Below are 20,605 nucleotides of genomic sequence, written 5' to 3'. Positions count from 1 at the left end.
TTCTTCAAGGAGATCACGCGATTACTAACAGGCTGGTCACAAATTAGGATAATTTTGTGGAGACTTTAACATTGACCTTCAGGCACTCAAATACACACAACAACTACATCCCCCCCAAAAAATTGCCCGCTTACAAGCAGTGGCTAATGCGGTCTTAAACTCATTGTCCCCACACACTCTGGTTGACACGTGGAAATCTCTATACGGGGTAACAGCAGATACAACATATTTCTCAGATGCACACACTAGCTACTCTAAACTAGATTATATCATGATTAGTCAAATTCTGTACCCACTACTAGTATCAGCCAGAATACACCCGTGTACATGGTCAGATCATTCTATCACACAGATGTTGCTCCAAGGTGTACAAAACTCTAACAGAACCCAGACCTGGACATTTGACCCATCTTGCCTCCAAAACGCACTGACATAAGATAAACTGACACGGGCAATGGAAGAGTACTGGGCTTTTAATCAGGGCACCACAGATAGGCCGGTCTCGGTATGGGCTGCCCACAAAACAGTAATTAGAGGCATGTTAATCAAAGAGAAGGCGATGCTTAAAAAAAAACACAGTTGATAGCGGAGGGATTGACTAGAGATATTGAGGTGCTGGAGAGGAAACATAAACAAACCCTGGCTACCCCCATCTTAAAACAATTAGACCAAAAAAGACAACAGCTTAATGAGATCCTCAATAGTCAATTGATAAAATATGCCCATAGAATGAAAACACAATTTCTCCAACATTGGTGTGTCCGGTCCACGGCGTCATCCATAACTTGTGGGAACCAATACCAAAGCTTTAGGACACGGATGAAGGGAGGGAGCAAATCAGGTTACCTAAACAGAAGGCACCACGGCTTGCAAAACCTTTCTCCCAAAAATAGCCTCCGAAGAAGCAAAAGTATCTGATCAACAGAAGCCTCGTTCTTGAAGGCCCATGTGGAAGCCACAACGGTGTGTCCGGTCCACGGCCCGCCCTGGTTTTTTAATCAGGTTTGATAAATTTCTTTCTTTAACTACAGTCACCACGGCACCCTATGGTTTCTCCTTTTTTTCTCCTGTCCGTTGGTCGAATGACTGGGGGGGCGGAGCCTGGGAGGGACTATATGGACAGCTTTTGCTGTGCTCTTTGCCATTTCCTGTTGGGGAGGAGAATATTCCCACAAGTTATGGATGACGCCGTGGACCGGACACACCGTTGGAGAAAGTAATTTATCAGGTAAGCATAAATTCTGTTATTTCTTATATGCCAACAAGTCAGATAAATATTTAGCCAAAAAGATTAGAGACAATTTTTCGGCTATGTCAATCCCCTCGATATGCAGAGGAGATTGTAGCGAGACAAGACATCCTCAAGAAATTGTGGATGCCTTTGCTTCATTTTATCAAGAACTATATGATGGCAAAAAAGTGTCTCACAGCACCTCCACTAAAGGCTTACTTAAAGATTTTCTCATTAAGGCAAATTTGAGGAAAATTACAGATGCAGATAGAGATTCATTAAACTCCAAAATCACCATGATAGAAGTGGCACAGGCCATCAAAGACCTTAAGCCAGGAAAAGCTCCCGGACCTGACGGTCTTCCGGGCGAATACTACAAGATGTTTGCAGGCATACTAACCCCACACCTTACACAATTTGCAAATCATGTTCTAGAGGGCAAGATGCTATCTAAAGACCTACTACAAGCCAAAATAGTTGTCATCCCGAAGCCAGGAAAGAACCCAGAGCAATGTGCCAGCTATAGGCCAATTTCCCTCATAAATCAAGATATTAAAATAATTACAAAAATTTTGGCTAATAGACTAAAACACATCCTCCCCAGTATAATCCACCCAGATAAAGTTGGCTTTATTAAAGACAGGGAAGCCCCAGACAACATAAGAAGGATGGTATCGGAGATGGACTACCTTAAAAGTCATGGAGTGCCTTCTCTGCTTCTCTCCCTGGACGCGGAGAAGGCATTCGACAGGGTGGACTGGAGATATATGACAGAGGTATTGGGGGAAATGGGTTTCAGGGGATCTTTTCTTTCGGCAATTAACACATTATACTCCACCCCTACTGCATTTGTTAGAGCGATTGGTCATCAATCTCGCACTTTTAACATCCTCAACGGCACTCGGCAGGGGTGCCCATTATCTCCCCTGCTCTTCGCAATTTGCATAGAACCGCTTGCGGAGTATATTCGAGGGGAGGCAGAGGTTAAAGGTCTAGAGATAGGGGGAAAGTCCTATAAAATAACATTATTTGTGGACGATGTCCTTTTGACATTGACTAGGCCAATGACTTCCCTGCCCATTGTCTATAACATCCTTGGTAAATTTTCAACTATCTCAGGATACAAAATTAACATTGAAAAATGCGAAGCCCTCCCCATCGAAATTCCTAGGCCCACTATCAAACTAATTGAGATCAACTTTGACTTCACTTGGGTATACGACCACGTGAAGTATTTAGGGGTTAAGCTGACACCAGACTTTAGTAAACTCTATAAGGCTAATTATCTTCAATACTATAAAACATGACATCACGAAATGGCAACAGTACGACTTTTCGTGGTATGGGAGACTTTCCTTGGTTAAAATGAATATCCTACCTAGACTCCTATACCTTTTTAGAACACTACCGATCGAGGTCCCCAAAAAAGACTTAGATACTATGCAGTCTAAATTAATTTCTTATCTGAGGGGAGGTAAACATGCGAGAATATCTGGTCTCCTACTCACAAGGCACAAGCAACTGGGGGGAATAGGCTTGCCAAACCTATGGGATTACTATCAGGCGGCTAGGCTAACTCAGACCTCTACATTAGGAAGACGGGGTTGCGATATTGTTTGGCCCACTTTGGAAGCGTCCATGGGGGGACTGAGCTCCCTAGACGACACACTTTGGAAGAGGGAGATGTGGAGGGCCCCAGGAGGCTTTAGGCCACGAGCACTTTTGATCTCTTATAAGCAGTGGAATAAATCAATGTATACACATAAGTTAGTTTCAGAGCATACTCTCATAAGACCGCTAAAATATCTACTTTCAGGAGATTGCCACATCCACATAGACAAATGGGAGAACAAAGGCCTATACAGGGTGGCAGATTTTTTACAACGGGGTTCCATACTCACATTCATACAACTACATGAAAGGATTAGACCTTTTCCCTTACATTGGTTCATATACTTGCAAATCTCCTCTGTTATCCGTTCATACACACTTAAGGGGAGGGAGAACCAGCCAACTACACTTGGGAGGCATTGCAGCGCAATTAGTAGGCCCAAACAAGCCATCTCACACATGTATCAAGCTATTCAATCAACATTAAGAGTAAGCCACACATAGTTAGCAGATGGGAAAGAGACTTGTGTATGGAGCTTACAGGAAAAGATTGGAATAGCATAACATATGAAGCAAATAGGGGTTTAAGGGTTTGGAAGCAGACCTCAAGCTTCTTATCCAATTTGATAGGGGACAAAATCAAAGTCACTGCCCCGCAGGTACTACTGAATATTAGAAACAAGAACTATAACTCTCACATCAATACCTTCTTTAGAATAATTTTCACAATAGTTAGGACCTCAATTGCTAAACAATGGAAGATAGGGGTTCTAGATTGGTCAGAGATCATCAATACAATCTCTAATGTGTATGCCATGCACGAGACAGCAGCCCACCTACAAAACAAGATGGATACTTTTAGCAAACTTTGGTTCTATTGGATAATGATCTTCACTAAACTCCAGGAAGGGGAAGGATTGGGAGATAAAGACATATTTTAGCTTTTGAATAACCTATGACATGGTTTAGGAGTCACAGGAGAGGAGGGGGGAGCCGAGTACACAGTGATCTGATTTGTTATTGTTGTTTTCATTACTGTTTCTTTTTTAATGCTCTTTTTTTCCCTTAAAAAAGTAAAGAAAAGGTTCATTTGGACTGGCCACTGTTGGTCTGCCTGAAAGATGGGACTCTTATATATGTCAACAAGATTTACTGATCTAACAACAAAAACGGGGGGTATGGGTAGCGCTACTTAATGCTAAGAGTGGATTATGTGTGAAACTAATATAGACAATGCTAGTGATCTAAAGGTTAATTTGGTAATTGATTAAGTGCAATTATACTAGTGAAACCACTCTTATTGAGACCAGAATTAGTAGTATATATATGTAAGATAATAAAAAATTGTGTAGAGATATAGAGTTCAACCATAAAATCAATTTAATTACAATAAAAAATAGACAGTTTAGTGCCGGCACTATCTATAGCTATGTTGTTAAAAATTAAAACATAAAAACAAAAATCTATTGCAGATAATAAGTTTAAAATACCAGCTTGCAGTCCGTTGTAATAAGCACAGACAAGTTATTAACTTGCTTGCTAGTTGTTGCTTGTTATACTTAATTGCAAAGTATGGCAGATAATATTTGCTGTTTTGAAAACGAAACAGAGTTCTTAACTAATGGTTACAGAGTTACCGTCTTTGAAATGGTAGATGTATCCGTTGTTAGAAAGTCCCGTGTCTTTATGCTGGAATGGATTGACGCTCCGGTTTGAAAGAGCGTATAGTGATCAAGGTGAAACCATGCTTGTTAGGAGATTGTTTCAACTTGTTGGAAAATGTTGCCTGTGAAGTGCCTTGCGGCGTCCTGGAATTCCGATGATGGCAACGGGGAAGTAAGTAGGTCCTGGGACCGAGGTGTTAGCTGGCAGCGATTGTCTCCTTCGCAGCTGTACCTACGAGTCCTGCTACCAGTTCCGGTGTGAGAGGTGAGGAGCTGGAACACCTTGTAACTTCGGTGAAACCCCAGATAGTTAAGCAGCTGGACAGACCAGATGCCTTTTGAATACAAACGGTATGCAGATCATGGGTGGGATTTTTAAGCATATATCTTCCACTCAAAGTTTTGCGAGAGGGATCATGCACCACACCTACTGTAACCGATTGTATATAGTGTGCAGGAGTCGGATAGACGAGCAAATCTACGCGTTTCAGCCCTGTAGGCCTTTATCAAGATGCTCGTTCTATTGTAGTTCGGATTTAAATACCTTGAAGTTCCTCCTTATTGGTTGATTCGTTGCTTCTTGGTGGGTGTGTTCCAAATCAAGCAGTCAGCTGTTTCTCATAGCATTTTGGTTACAAGCATTTTTGCGTGATTGATACATTTTGTGATTCATTTTACGAATGCACATATATAAATTACATACAAAAAGAACATATACTCTGTGATCAATCTGGATAACTAGATTTAAATAGATAGATTGGATACAAAAAAGAGAAAATGTGCAAAAAACGGTTATTATGAAAAACCTTTACAAAATTTCAAACCAAAAGGACAATACTAAGAAATTGTCACATAATTTTATCTGAAAAGTTCCTTATACTAAACCTAAAGATTTACAGGTTATTGTTTGAGGATTTCATGTGTGAGGTAGTGTGTTAATATAAACATGACAGTGTACCTAGATAATGTAAGTGTTCCCTGAGTAAGGATCGTTAGGAACAAAGTGAAGGAAAAAAATCATATTTTAAGTATAGCCAGACAAGTATTAAACCTGTAAGAGAAATGGATAAGTGTACCAATGTTTCTATATCCATTTTTATATTGATACTTATTTGTATCGTACATTAGTAGATGGAACCTACTCCTTAAACGTGATATGCTCTAATTTAGGTGGGACTGAGTGAAAAAATTAAAGTAAATTTCTCTTGTTAAGTGTATCCAGTCCACGGATCATCCATTACTTATGGAATATATTCTCCTTCCCAACAGGAAGTTGCAAGAGTCCACCCACAGCAAAGCTGCTATATAGCTCCTCCCCTAACTGCCATATTCAGTCATTCTCTTGCAAGCCTCAACATAGATAGGAGGTCGTGAGAGTCTGTGGTGATTTATACTTAGTTTATTCTTCAATCAAAAGTTTGTTATTTTTAAATGGCACCGGAGTGTGCTGTTTTTCTCAGGCAGTATTTGGAAGAAGAATCTGCCTGCGTTTTTTCTATGATCTTAGCAGACGTAACTGAGATCCATTTGCTGTTCTCACACATTCTGAGGAGTGAGGTACTTCAGAGGAGGAATGGCGTGCAGGTTTTCCTGCAGATAAGGTATGTGCAGTAAAATATTTTTCTAGGAATGGAATTGACTAAGAAAATACTGCTGATACCGAAGTAATGTAAGTAAAGCCTTAAATGCAGCGATAGCGACTGGTATCAGGCTTATTAATAGAGATACATACTCTTATAAAAATGTGTTTTAAAACGTTTGCTGGCATGTTTAATCGTTTTTTAACGTACATTGGTGATAACACTGTAATGTTGGTATAGCCTTAAATGCAGTAAAAGCGACTGGTATCAGGCTTATTAATGGAGATACATACTCTTGTAAAAATGTGTTTTAAAACGTTTGCTGGCATGTTTAATCGTTTTTAACATATGTTTGGTGATAAAACTTATTGGGGCCTAAGTTTTTTCCACATGGCTGGCTTAAATTTTGCATAGAAACAGTTAACTGAAGCTTCCCACTGTTGTAATATGAGTGGGAGGGGCCTAATTTAGCGCTTTTTTGCGCAGTTAAAATTACAAAATGAATTATCCAGATTCCCTCAGCAGTCCCATGAATACTACAGGACATTTCTAAAGGGCTAAAAAGACTTCCAAAATCGTTTATAGGGAAGGTAATCCACAGCTCTGCTGTGGCAGTTTTTGTTGTGTCTGTTTTTAAAAACGTCTATGTCGTTTTTTTTTCTGTTTTTTTGCATTAAGGGGTTAATCATCCATTTGCAAGTGGGTGCAATGCTCTGTTACCTTATTACATGTACTGTAAAAATTTCGTTTGTTTTACTGCCTTTTTTCACTGTTTTTCAAATTTTGACAAAATTTGTTTCTCTTAAAGGCACAGTAACGTTTTATATATTTGCTTGTTAACTTGATTTAAAGTGTTTTCCAAGCTTATTAGTCTCATTATTAGTCTGTTCTAACATGTCTGACATAGAGGAAGCTCTGTGTTCATTATGTTTTAAAGCCATGGTGGAACCCCATCTTAGAATGTGTACCAGATGTACTGATTTCATGTTAAACAATAAAGATCATTTTTTGTTTTTAAAAACATTATCACCAGTGGATTCTGTCGTGGGGGTAGTTATGCCGACTAACTCTCCCCACGTGTCAGACCTTTTGACTCCCGCTTTAGGGACTCACGCTCAAATGGCGCCAAGTACATCAAGGGCACCCATAGCGTTTATTTTACCAGGGGATTCTGTCGATGGGAAAGTTATGCCGATTAACTCTCCCCACGTGTCAGACCCTTCGACTCCCGCTTCAGGGACTCACGCTCAAATGGCGCCAAGTACATCAAGGGCGTCCATAGCGTTTATTTTACAAGACATGGCAAAGGTGGTGAATAATACTCTGGCAGCAGTATTAGTCAGACTACCTGAAATTAAAGGAAAGCAGATAGCTCTGGGGGTAGATTCAGAGCATACAGACGCTTTAAGAACCATGTATGATACTACCTCACAATATGCTTAGTCTGTGGGTGATTTTTTTGACTCAGGGAAGATGATTTAACCTGATTCTGATATTTCTACATTTAAAATTTATGCTCAAGAACCTCCACTTGTTGCTCAGGGAGGCTTTGGCTGCTCTGAATGAATGTGTACAATCGCAGGGCCAGAGAAATTGTGTAGACTGGATAAATAATATGCAGTGCCGGTGTGTACTGATGTTTTTCCAATACCTAAAGAGGTTTACTAAAAAATTTTTTTAATAAGGAATGGGATAGACCAGGTGTGCCTTTCTCTTCCCCTCCTATTTTTTAGAAGAATGTTTTCTAATAGTTACCGCCACACGGGACTTCTGGCAGACAGTTCCTAAGGTGGAGAGAAGAGTTTCTACTCTAGCTAAGTGTACCACTACCTCTGGCGAGGACAGTTGTGCTTTTTAGATCCAATGGATAAAAAATGTTTATTCAACAGGGTTTTATCCTGCAGCCCCTTGCATACATTGCTTCTGTCACTGCTGCTGCGGCGTTCTGGGTTGAGTCTCTTGATAAGGCTTTACAGTTAGCGACTCCATTGGATGAATATATTTGACAAGCTTATGCTAGCCAATTCCTTTGTTTTCTGATGCCTTTGTTCATTTGACTAGACTAACGGCTAAGAATTCTGTTTTTTACTATACTGGCGCGCAGAGCGCTATGGCTTATATCATGGTCAGCTGTCGTGACTTTAATAAATAAGCTACTTAACTTCCCTTCAAGGGGCAGACCCTATTCGGGCCTGGTTTGAAGGAGATTATTGCTTATATCACTGGAGGAAAAGGTCATGCCCTTCCTCAGGATAGGAATCAAGGGCCAAAAAAGGTCTAATTTTCGTGCCTTTTAAAACTTCAGGGCAGGTGTGGCATCCACTTCCTCTAAGGCAAAACAAGAGGGAATTTTTGCTCAGTCCAAGGCGGTCTGGAGACAATTGGACCTGGAACAAAGATAAGCAGGCCAAGGAGCCTGCTGCTGCCTCTAAGGCAGCATGAAGGAACGGACCCCTATCCGGTAACGGATCCTATAGGGGGCAGACTTTCATTCTTCGCCCGGGCGTGGGCAAGAGATGCCCAGGATCCCTAGGCATTGGAATTTATATCCCAGAGATATCTTCTGGATTTCAAAGATTCCCCCCCAAAAAAAGGGGAGATTTCGCCTTCACAATTATCTACAAACCAGATAGAGAAGGAGGCATTCTTACATTGTGTACGAGATCCATCCAGTTCCAAGAGAGGAACAGGGACAGAGTTTTTACTCAAAACTGTTTGTGGTTCCCAAGGTGAGGGAACCTTCAGACCTATTTTGGATCTAAAGATCTTAAACAAATTCCTCAGAATTCCGTCATTTAAGATGGAAACTATTCGTACCATCTTAACTATGATCCAGGAGAGTCAATAGAGGACTACAATGGATTTGAAGGATGCTTATCCTCACATTGTGATGCATAAAGATCACCTTCGTTTTTCAGGTTTGCCTTTCTAGACAGGCATTACCAGTTTGTAGCTCTTTCCTTTGGGATATCTACAGCCCCAAGAATCTTTATGGAGGTTCTGGGGTCGCTTTGGCGGTCCTTAGGCCGCGGGGCATAGAAGTGGCCCCTTAGTTAGACGACATCCTGATACAGGCGTCAAACATCCAAATTGCCAAGTCTCATACGGACGTAGTACTGGCATTTCTGAGATCACATGTGTTATGTGATTCTTTTTTCAGGATATGATGTTATCATATATCACTTTTCAGCAAGGAAATGACTGACACATTACACAGGTTTTCACAATCTTATAATAACAATGATGGTTTATTCTGCAACATAATCATGGAAACAAAATACCACAAACCACTATTCATACTTATAACACTCTATGCAATTGCAATACTCATATAATCATCTATGCAGCTTTTAGTTACATTCAGTTGCCTGCGCGACGACTGATAACAATCTTATGTTGTATTACCACTAAAACAAGTCTAGCTAGTTTTAAACAAACAAATTAATACATCACCGTGATCTCTGGTTGCATCATCCTATCCTGCCGCTTCTGGGGCGCAATGGGAGGAGACATCTGGGCAATCTTTGGACCAGGAGACAAACAGGCGATCAGCGGGAAACACTGAAGATGCGTCCATCCACAGGTCCCAAAAATACACTCAATACACACACCAAAAATACACAGACACTCAGACTCTCAGACTCAGACACGATCAGATTGCCTAGATGTACCCCTCTTTATACTGTTCACTTGTGTAACAGTTTTGGCGCAACTCCACAGATCCTGAGACCGCTCCCTCTGAGGTTGGCTATGGCCCAAGACATCTGGCCAGTCTGTCTTAGCCTCAACCAAGCTTATCAGGGCATGCCCAGGTACTATCTCTGACGTATTACTAAACTGCGATGCCGTCATCTTTAGTTTCAAACAAACATGTTTTTCTGCTTAACATTATATATCTGATTATTTGGTCTTATGCAGTTACTTCTGTCAAATACATCAATAATAGTTTTAACAATCTTTCCATAGATATAATTAATAGCTAAACATCATAATGGCTTTATTACTTAGCCTATTGCAATTGATATTACTTAGCCTATTGCAATTAATAATAATTCATCGTTTAACAATATTACTAGGCATTAGCCCCTATACCAATGTGTTATCAAGATGTTCCTGAATGTCAGTAAGTGACCCCTGCCAAGGTTGCACCCTTATTCTGTCTGGGTTTTGACTTCTAATCATCAGCCTCCATCGGTTGTTTACCACTTGTAGCATGACTTAGCAAAATTCACTGTCATCTACTTGAAGTTAATTAATGTCTTTTACTCTGTTAAAGGCACACTCTCTTAAAGGCAAAGTCACACAAGTTAGTGCAAGTGTCTTATGCTTTCACTCTCTTAAAGGCAAAGTCACACAAGTTTAAGCAAGTGTTATATGAGCAATTACTGCAACCACTTTCCTTACATTCCACCCCTTGGTCATGTGACACCTTGCTTGTTTCTAAACACATACCTTAATAATTAAAACACTCAAGTAATATTGTCTTTTGGTTTAAAACACATCCTACCTAATGTATTACAGAAACATCCAAACATTTTTACTATAATGAATATCCCACACAAGCAAGCCAGACTTATTAATAGCCATTTAACTATAGTTTTGCCTAAGCTTCCAAGCCATCCCCCCAGTCCAAAAGTCCAGTCAAAGTCTTTAAGCCATTTGCTAAATGAATCATCATGTACCTCACGTATGTGCTTTTGCACTTCTTCTAGTCTGTGTAGGTCATGTTTGATTTTACCTGTATTGTCTTCTATGTACACACAGCATTTCTGGTGGATTCTTTGGCAAACTCCTCCTGCAGCTAGGAGGTAGTCTAGAGCCATTCTATTCTGTAATGCCACCATCCTAATTTGTTCCTGTTCCAATGCTAAAAGCTTTATTGCATCTCCAGTTACGTTAAAAGCTTCATCTACTAAATCAGCTAGCGTGTTTAATCTAGTGAGGGCTGTAGCAGCCCCATAATGAGGGACAAATGTTGCAAGCAGGCGCATACCTTCACTAATTTTAACTCCATTGTGTATTTTGTCCAGGTCAAGGTATCTTCGTGTTGTATGCAATATAGGTGGTGGAAGCGTGGTGGTTATGTTAAAAGCAGGGAATATATATCCTAAAAATCATGGGCCATAATGGGTGCAAGGTATTACCTTTACTGCCCACCTCCCACACAACCAATAATATCCCACTGGCAGCTTAACAAAAGGAGGACATATCCTATTCAGTCGCTTCCTCCCATCCTTAGTCCGTGTGTTACCTGCTAGTGTTTCCCTATTAAGCTGGTACCAGTCTTTAATAAGGTCTCTGGGCTCACCAAACTTAGTCTTCCATTTCTCATGGGCATATGTCAAATATGAAAAGTCATAGAATTTCAGTTTAATGTTGAATACCCCTGTCCTATTTTTAACTAGCCGTCCCATGTTATACATTAACATTATCATGTCAGGTAGCTGGGTTAGGTTATTAGTACTATATATATCCCCATCTAGATTCTGAAACATAATAGCACCTGTAGTCACATTATTAGCTAGATGCAACTTATCCAGCAAGTCATCCCTACCTGGTGTGTTAAGACCTGTAAAATTCCACACAGTCTTATTCCCAATCATATCGGCAAGCATACTCATGGTTAAAGGGACACCTAAATAAGGGTAACCCCTAGTCTGCCCGTGAGGCACAAACCCACATACCCAACATGGTCCCTGAACATTTGTCACATTAAACACATCTTTGGCAGTTTTTACAAAGGTATTATCAAGTTCCCATGAGGAGGCATGCAGGGAGCCTAAATGGCGCCGTGCATGGTCCCTCTTTCCCTTGTGTCGGTTGTTTAATAATTTCCCATCCATTACAGGTCTCCTGATATACATTAAAAGAGGTTCAGATGACTCTTTTCCTGTATATTTACACACATATGTCAGTCCCTCTGGTTCCCCATCAGTGTATGATATGTTTAACATTACAGCACGAACCTGTGTATCAGTGGATGTTTTACAACCTAAAATGCGTTCCTGAATCCCCACTGTTAGTTTTGGGGAAGTGGAAGGCGTACTGGGATTTTCACAAATTAACCCAACCCCTTCTTGCAATTCAAATATTAAGTTCTCATCCGGTAAAACAATTGTCCAGCTCTTATCCTCCTTAGAGTCCTTACAGTCTTCCCTAGTCACTGCAGTAGAACAAAAATCTTTAGTTACACAATGTACAGTGAAGGAAGGGATGTCACAGGTAATTGTCTCTTCTTCTGATAGTTCAAATACCACCCTTTCCCGCTTGGTAAGGAACATCCAACTTCCATATTCATTTTTGGTCAAACAGGTTACATCGTCATCAAAGGTAAATGGGATGGAGCAGGATGCCCATGTTGTGCAATACGGAACGGTCATGCTTCCCTCATAGAAGGTGTGATAGCTGGCACCGGATACTTCACGTTTCAACTTCTGGCTCATCAGTGCTTGGCTTACGCATGCGGCCAAAAGGATTCCTAACAGAGCACCGGTTACAATAGCAGCGACACCAGCAAATATCTAGGAAGGAAACATACTTCAAATTAATTCCGTAAATAGCACTTGCCTGCAGGCACATGCAGCCAATCATTGCTCCCTATCCTTGACTACATTCACTACATTGTAACTTCCCTTTTAATACATCTATGCTAATTAAATACTCTGGGATGGGTACAATCAAAACAAAACATCACTGCTTAGGGAGACTTCCTACTTTCAATGCCACCCCTGCTTGTTTTACCTCTATAGTCTCCCCCCCCCCCCCTAATAAATCTAAGTTGCCTCCACTTCAGTATCAATCAAAGCCTGCTTAAAATAGACCATACTGATACTGGGAGCTTGGCCTGTTTCGTATGGGCCCTGGAAATATTACTCCAGGTCCTCCAACGAAAGCAAGTCCAACCCTGGCCCTGGGGCTTCAGGGGCACTGGCCCTTTTTGTCCCATCCAGGTATTGGTATCCTTTTCCAGTGGACTTCGTTTGGGAATCAACTAGGGACATTTTCCCCTCAGGGCTAGTTTCCCAACACGTTACCACAGCATGTTGAGCATGATGCTCAATGTACTCCTGTGTGCCTATCATTCTGGACAGTGAGATTTCAGTGATAGATCTGTCATTCAGTACATTTACTGCTTTTCCCAAATGGACCTTCCATTTCTGCAAAGTTTCATCCCACCCCCCAGGGTCCCATCTGGCCCTGCTCTGTAATTCTGATTGTAACTTACTTTTGCTCAACCTACCACCCTTCCGCTTTACTTTGGTCCTGGCTACCTTAACCACAGCCTGTTGAGCTACATCTTCATAACACTGGCTCTTTTTTAATAGCAATTTATTGTGACTCTGCAGGCACACCGTCTGCTCTACAGCTTCCTCTAACTGCTCGTGTGTCTTTCTGTATGCCTGTAATAACACCCATAATTTCTTATGTAACCTTTCTGTGTCTGAATCTGTCTTAACTTTTACATTCTGTAATTTATTCAACACTTCACAAGGTTCTGTTTTGTCAAAAAAATTCAGCGTTATCTATGAGGTCAGTCCCAGACAAGACTTCCCCTGCTAATTCCTGATATGGGGTCCCCTCCCAAGCCACAATATTTTGAGGCCGTGAAGGGGAAACCGTTGGTGCTTTCTTCCTAAACATTTTCAATAACAATATACGTTAATATGTATATACCTGTGCAATATCAATTAATTTCATTCCAAGGTGACAATTGTGACTATGTCCATGAAATATCTGTTTATTTACACAGCTTTCATGGCTCATTTGAGGAATTAACAATTCAATTCTAACTAATCTAGAAACATATATATTTATACTCCTGACCGTGCAAGATACAACTACATATTTTTCTGGCTTATTATTTTATCTACAAAGGGGTTTCACTTTCGCTCGGAGCTGCGTCTATCAGCTCTGCACATTCAGTAAGAAACTGTCAGTTTCTTTGCTCAAGTGATGAACAATTATGTATCCTGCCGACCGACTACGCCAATAATGTTATGTGATTCTTTTTTCAGGATATGATGTTATCATATATCACTTTTCAGCAAGGAAATGACTGACACATTACACAGGTTTTCACAATCTTATAATAACAATGATGGTTTATTCTGCAACATAATCATGGAAACAAAATACCACAAACCACTATTCATACTTATAACACTCTATGCAATTGCAATACTCATATAATCATCTATGCAGCTTTTAGTTTCATTCAGTTGCCTGCGCGACGACTGATAACAATCTTATGTTGTATTACCACTAAAACAAGTCTAGCTAGTTTTAAACAAACAAATAAATACATCACCGTGATCTCTGGTTGCATCATCCTATCCTGCCGCTTCTGGGGCGCAATGGGAGGGGACATCTGGGCAATCTTTGGACCAGGAGACAAACAGGCGATCTGCGGGAAACAACACTGAAGATGCGTCCATCCACAGGTCCCAAAAATACACTCAATACACACACCAAAAATACACAGACGCTCAGACACTCAGACTCTCAGACTCAGACACTCAGACATGATCAGATTGCCTAGATGTACCCCTCTTTATACTGTTCACTTGTGTAACAGTTTTGGCGCAACTCCACAGATCCTGAGACCGCTCCCTCTGAGGTTGGCTATGGCCCAAGACATCTGGCCAGTCTGTCTTAGCCTCAACCAAGCTTATCAGGGCATGCCCAGGTACTATCTCTGACGTATTACTAAACTGCGATGCCGTCATCTTTAGTTTCAAACAAACATGTTTTTCTGCTTAACATTATATATCTGATTATGTGGTCTTATGCAGTTACTTCTGTCAAATACATCAATAATAGTTTTAACAATCTTTCCATAGATATAATTAATAGCTAAACATCATGATGGCTTTATTACTTAGCCTATTGCAATTGATATTACTTAGCCTATTGCAATTAATAATAATTCATCGTTTAACAATATTACTAGGCATTAGCCCCTATACCAATGTGTTATCAAGATGTTCCTGAATGTCAGTAAGTGACCCCTGCCAAGGTTGCACCCTTGTTCTGTCTGGGTTTTGACTTCTTATCATCAGCCTCCATCGGTTGTTTACCACTTGTAGCATGACTTAGCAAAATTCACTGTCATCTACTTGAAGTTAATTAATGTCTTTTACTCTGTTAAAGGCACACTCTCTTAAAGGCAAAGTCACACAAGTTAGTGCAAGTGTCTTATGCTTTCACTCTCTTAAAGGCAAAGTCACACAAGTTTAAGCAAGTGTTATATGAGCAATTACTGCAACCACTTTCCTTACAACATGGGTGGAAAGTGAACAAGGAAAGAGTTCTCTATCCCCAATCTCAAGGGTTTCCCTCCTAGGGACTCTGATAGATTCTGTAGAAATGAAAATTTACCTGACGGAGTCCAGGTTGTCAAAGTTTCTAAATTTCTGCCGTGTTTTTAATCCCATCCGCGCCCTTCGGTGGCTCAGTACATGGATGAAATCGGCTTAATAGGTAGCGGCAAGGGACATAGTACCGTTTGCACGTCTACATTTCAGACCTCTGCAACTATGCATGCTCAGTCAGAGGAACGGGGATTACACAGATTTGTCCCCCTGTTGAACCTGGACCAAGAGACCAGAGATTCTCTTCTCTGGTGACTATGTCGGGTCCATCTGTCCAAGGGTATGACCTTCCGCAGGTCAGATGGGACAATTGTTACAATAGATGCCAGCCTTTTAGGTTGGGATGCAGTCTGGAACTCCCTGAAGGCTCAGGGATAGTGGACTTAGGAGGAGACCCTCCTTCTAATAAATATTCTGGGAGTGATATTCCATGCTCTTCAGACTTGGCCTCAGTTAGCAACTCTGAGGTACATCATACTCAGTCGGACAATATACACGACTGTGGCTTACATCAGCCATCAAGGAGGAACAGAAGTTCCCTAGTGATGTTAGAAGTCTTACAATAATTCACTGGACAGACACTCACTCTTCTCTATCAGCTATCCATATCCCAGGTGTTGAGAACTGGGAGGTGGATTTTCTAAGTCGTCAGACTTTTCTTCCGGGGGAGTGGGATTTCCTTCGGAGGTCAAGACCAAGCAGGAGAGGGCTTTGGTGTTTTTGACAGCGCCTGCGTAGCCACGCAGGACCTGGTATGCAGATCTGGTGGACATGTCATCCTTTCCATCACGGTCTCTGCTTCTGAGACAGGTCCCTCTACCTCAGGGTCCTTTCAACCATCTAAATAGAATCAATCTGAGATGGACTGTCTGGAGACTGAACGCTTGATGTTATCAAAGCATGGCTTCTCCGAGTCAGTCATTGATACCTTAATACAGACATGAAAGCCTGTCTCTAGGAAAATTGAACATAGATATGGTGTAAATATCTGATTGTTATGAATCCAAGGGTTACTCAAGGAGTAAAGCCTGGATTCCCAGGATATTATCTTTTCTCCAATATCTTTTTGAGAAAAGGGTTGTCAGCTAATTCCTTAAAAGGGACAGATTTTTACTCTGTCTATTTTTTTGCACCAGCGTCTGGCAGGTAGTCTAGACGTTCAGGCATTTGGTCAGGCTTTGGTTAGATCCAAGCCTGTGTTTAAAACTGTTGCTCCACCATGGAGCTTAAACCTGGTTCTTAAGGCTCTTCAAGAAGTTCCTTTTGAACCTTTTTTGTTCCATAGATATCAATCTTTATCTTGGAAAGTTCCTTTTGGGTAGCTATTTCCTCGACTCGTAGAGTCTCCAAGTTATCTGTGTTACAATGTGATTCTCCTTATCTGGTCCTTCGTACGGATAAGGTAGTCCTGCGTACCACCCTGGGTTTTTTCCTAAGGTGGTATCTAACAAGAACATCACTCAAGAGATAGTTGTTCCATGCTTGTATCCTAATCCTTCCTCAAAGAAGGAACGTCTATTACACAATATTGGACATGGTTTGTGCTTTAAAGTTTTACTTACAAGCTACTACAGTTTTCATCAAACGTTCACCTTGTTTGTTGTCTATTCTGGGCAGAGGAGAGGTCAAAAGACTTCAGCAGCCTCTCTGTCTTTTTGGTTAAAAAGCATAATTCATTTAGCTTATGAGACTGCTGGACAGCAGCCTTCTGAAGGGATTGCAGCTCATTCTACTAGAGCTGTGGTTTTCACTTGGGCCTTTTTTAAATGTGGCTTCTGTTGAACAGATTTACAAGACGGAGTCTTGGTCTGCGCTTCATACTTTTTCAAATTTAACAAATTTGATACCTTGCTTCTTCGGAGGCTATTTTTGGGAGAAAGGTTTTTTTTACAGGCAGTGGTAACTTCCGTTTAAGTACCTGCCTTGTCCCTCCCATCATCCGTGTACTTTAGCTTTGGTATTGGTATTCCATAAGTAATGGATGATCCGTGGACTGGATACACTTAACAAGAGAAAACATAATTTATGCTTACCTGATAAATTTATTTCTCTTGTAGTGTATCCAGTCCACGGCCCGCCCTGTCACTTTAAGGCAGGTATTTTTTTCATTTGAACTACAGTCACCACTGCACCCTATGGTTTTTCCTTTCTCTGCATGTTTTCGGTCGAATGACTGAATATGGCAGTTAGGGGAGGAGCTATATAACAGCTTTGCTGTGGGTGGACTCTTGCAACTTCCTGTTGGGAAGGAGAATATATTGCATAAGTAATGGATGATCCGTGGACTGGATACACTACAAGAGAAATAAATTTATCAGGTAAGCATAAATTATGTTTTTTTTTTTTAAATTACATTTTTTTTTTTCGTTACAATGAGTGTGGAGTAATACGGGACCTATGTGTCCAAGCGCACACAAAAGATTTACTGATCTGTAACACCCAATGGCGGGTGAGCCGGTAGTGGCTTGGACCTTTGTAATGATTGTTTTTCTTTTTCTCATGTTGTAATGCATTCAATAAAAACTATTTCAACTAAAAGGAACAAATGTGTAAAGCAGCTACCTGGTCCTCTTTGCACACTTTTTCAAAATTTTACAAGTTTGATGTTTTTGCCTTAGCTTAGGCTTTCTATGGGAGAATGGTGCTTCAAGCAGTGGTGCCTTCAGTTTAGGTCCACCTACCTTATTTTCCCTCCCTGTCCAATCTGTGTCCTCTTTAGCTTAGGTATTGGTTTCCCAACAGTAATGAATGGAATCGTGGACTCTCCATGCCTGGAAAGAAATCAAAATTTATGCTTACCTGATAAATTTCTTCCTTTCCTGGCATGGAGAGTCCATGATCCTGCCCTTTATTATTTTTCTAAGGCAGAGTTTTTTCTATCCTTATGGCACCTCTATACCTCTAGGTTTCTCCTACTTCTCCTTTTTTCCTCGGCTGAATGACTGGGGGAGTATAGGAAGTAGGAGGGATCTTAAGCTTTGTCTGGGGTGTCTTTGCCACTTCCTGGTGGCCAGGTGTTGAATTTTCCGAACAGTAATGAAATGAATCGTGGACTCTCCATGACAGGAAAGAAAGAAATGTATCAGGTAAGCATACATTTTGTTATTAACTGGCTTTGGACAAGGTTTTCATATTGTTAATTATTCTAATTTGTTCTGAAACCCTTTGATACAACCCATGTATCTCAAGCTTTACAAATGCATTTGGTGTGCTATAATACCCCCTCTATCTTGCACTGAGAAAATTTAGGAATAGTATTTCAACCCATTAGAAAATACCCCTCATGCACATTTTGTTGCAGGATTTTAGGATTTTTCCAATTTTAGACCTTGACAAATTGTAAAGCTTTTATTGATTAATACAATTTATCAAAGCGTTTTACTAAAGGGGCTCAGGAATATTGAAAAAGTGAAAAATATTGGTTGACCCATTCAACTCTCCTTGCACTGTATGAGCTATTAATGATGAGTTGGAGCAAATATTTTAGGCTAACATGACAGTACTTGGGTTGGTTAAGATGTCCATTTAACACTTTTTGGCGTTGTCGAATATTTAAATCGTCTGAGGTGGAATGGCTCAGTTCACTTTTTGTAAGTTATGATATATTATGGTGCACTGTATGACATTCATTTAATTTCCTCTATTATTGAGACATAGCACAGTGTAATTAGGGACTTTTATACATGCACAGGAAGGCACAGCAGAAAGCCATAGATTACACCCACGTAGGGCTCAGGGCACCCCAAGAACAAGAGGGATTGTAAACTATTATACTCAATGTCATGGCTTACAGGCAATCCTTGTGTAATATTAATAATTATACAGCATTCCCTGGAAGTATTTGTGACTCATATATCCTGTCTAATTTTTTAGACATGAACGAGGCAGGCAGATTCCTGTAAAGATAGTGGTTGTGTAATCGCTTGTGTAATTTATGGTTTTTATTCATGTGTCTTTCATTGTAGGAGCATATATGCATTTGCTGGGTTAAAGTTGAGTTTATATATTGCATGGATTGAAGTGAGCACAAAACTCACTGTATTGTTGTAGGACTAAATCCAAGATACACACTTTAAGACATTATGTGAATAAACAGAGAAGCTATTTATTGTTGTGCTTATCATACATTAGTCCTTTTACAGCATTAAAAAATACTGTTTGACCACTAACTGCACAGCTATTTTTTTTAAAAATATTATATGTCTATTTTCTTATCTAACTGTTGGTGTATGAAAAAAATATTCATACTTAAAAACATAGAAGAAGCACAAATATAATTCTTGTAAACCAGAAAATAAAACTATAGCACCAGAAACAATACTTATCCGTGGCATGTTGGTGAACTAATAATGAAATATCCCCATACAAAAGAAGGTCATTTTGATGTTATATTTCATGTCACTTAAATGGTTATATATCACTGGTCTTGATGGCTGCTTTTTTTAGAATTCCTGATACAGACTATAACTGTAAAAAAGTAAAAAGAAAGGTGCACACTATGGTGTGCTGTCCAAATAACAAATATCTGCAGAGGTGTTTCTTGGTCATAAACCCCCACACATTCTTCCTAACAGTGCTTTTCAAACGGAAGCACTGTTAGGAAGACAAATTACAAAATTTAAAGGACACAAGCTGCAAGGAGATTGAAATACACTTACTAGATATAAATAAAAGATGTACCTTTTTGTTTATTAGGCCCCCACAAGCTATTCATAATTCTCAGCTGTCCAGGTGATAAAATAAATATAGCTACACAATAAATATCTGCTACAAATAAGTTTTCATAAAAAGTGTAAATGTGATTTGAAAATGGTAAAACACATTTATTTAATACATTAATACTACATATTACTAAGCTCATATTTTGTTTCAGCAAGTATAACATGAAGGTACAAAATGACAACATTTGTAATATAACAAGTGGGTGGAGCTAAAATCTGATTGGAAAGCCACATGCTTAACCAAAAAAAGAAAATATATAAAAATAAAGTTGTAAAATATACACAAAAAGTATATGAAAAATTAAAATATTCAACAGTTGCCAATGTATTAAGTGTCACGCTGTGCCACTCTAGCCGTTGCTCGTTGTCAGGGGCTGTGTCGGCTCCTGTTGCGTGCGGCGCTGACACCGCCGCCGCCCGCTCCTCT

General features: G+C 40.1%; 1 protein-coding gene across 1 annotated transcript in view; it reads left to right on the top strand.

The window, feature by feature from the left end:
- The window catches only part of TEX11 (testis expressed 11), an 827,067-nt gene that overhangs the window by 43,387 nt on the left and 763,075 nt on the right, over positions 1–20,605 (top strand). The window lies entirely within an intron of this gene.

Source organism: Bombina bombina, chromosome 1, assembly GCF_027579735.1.
Source record: "Bombina bombina isolate aBomBom1 chromosome 1, aBomBom1.pri, whole genome shotgun sequence".
Taxonomy (NCBI): domain Eukaryota; kingdom Metazoa; phylum Chordata; class Amphibia; order Anura; family Bombinatoridae; genus Bombina; species Bombina bombina.
Note: the sequence above shows the minus strand (reverse complement) of the source record. Positions and strands in the feature narration are given on the sequence as shown.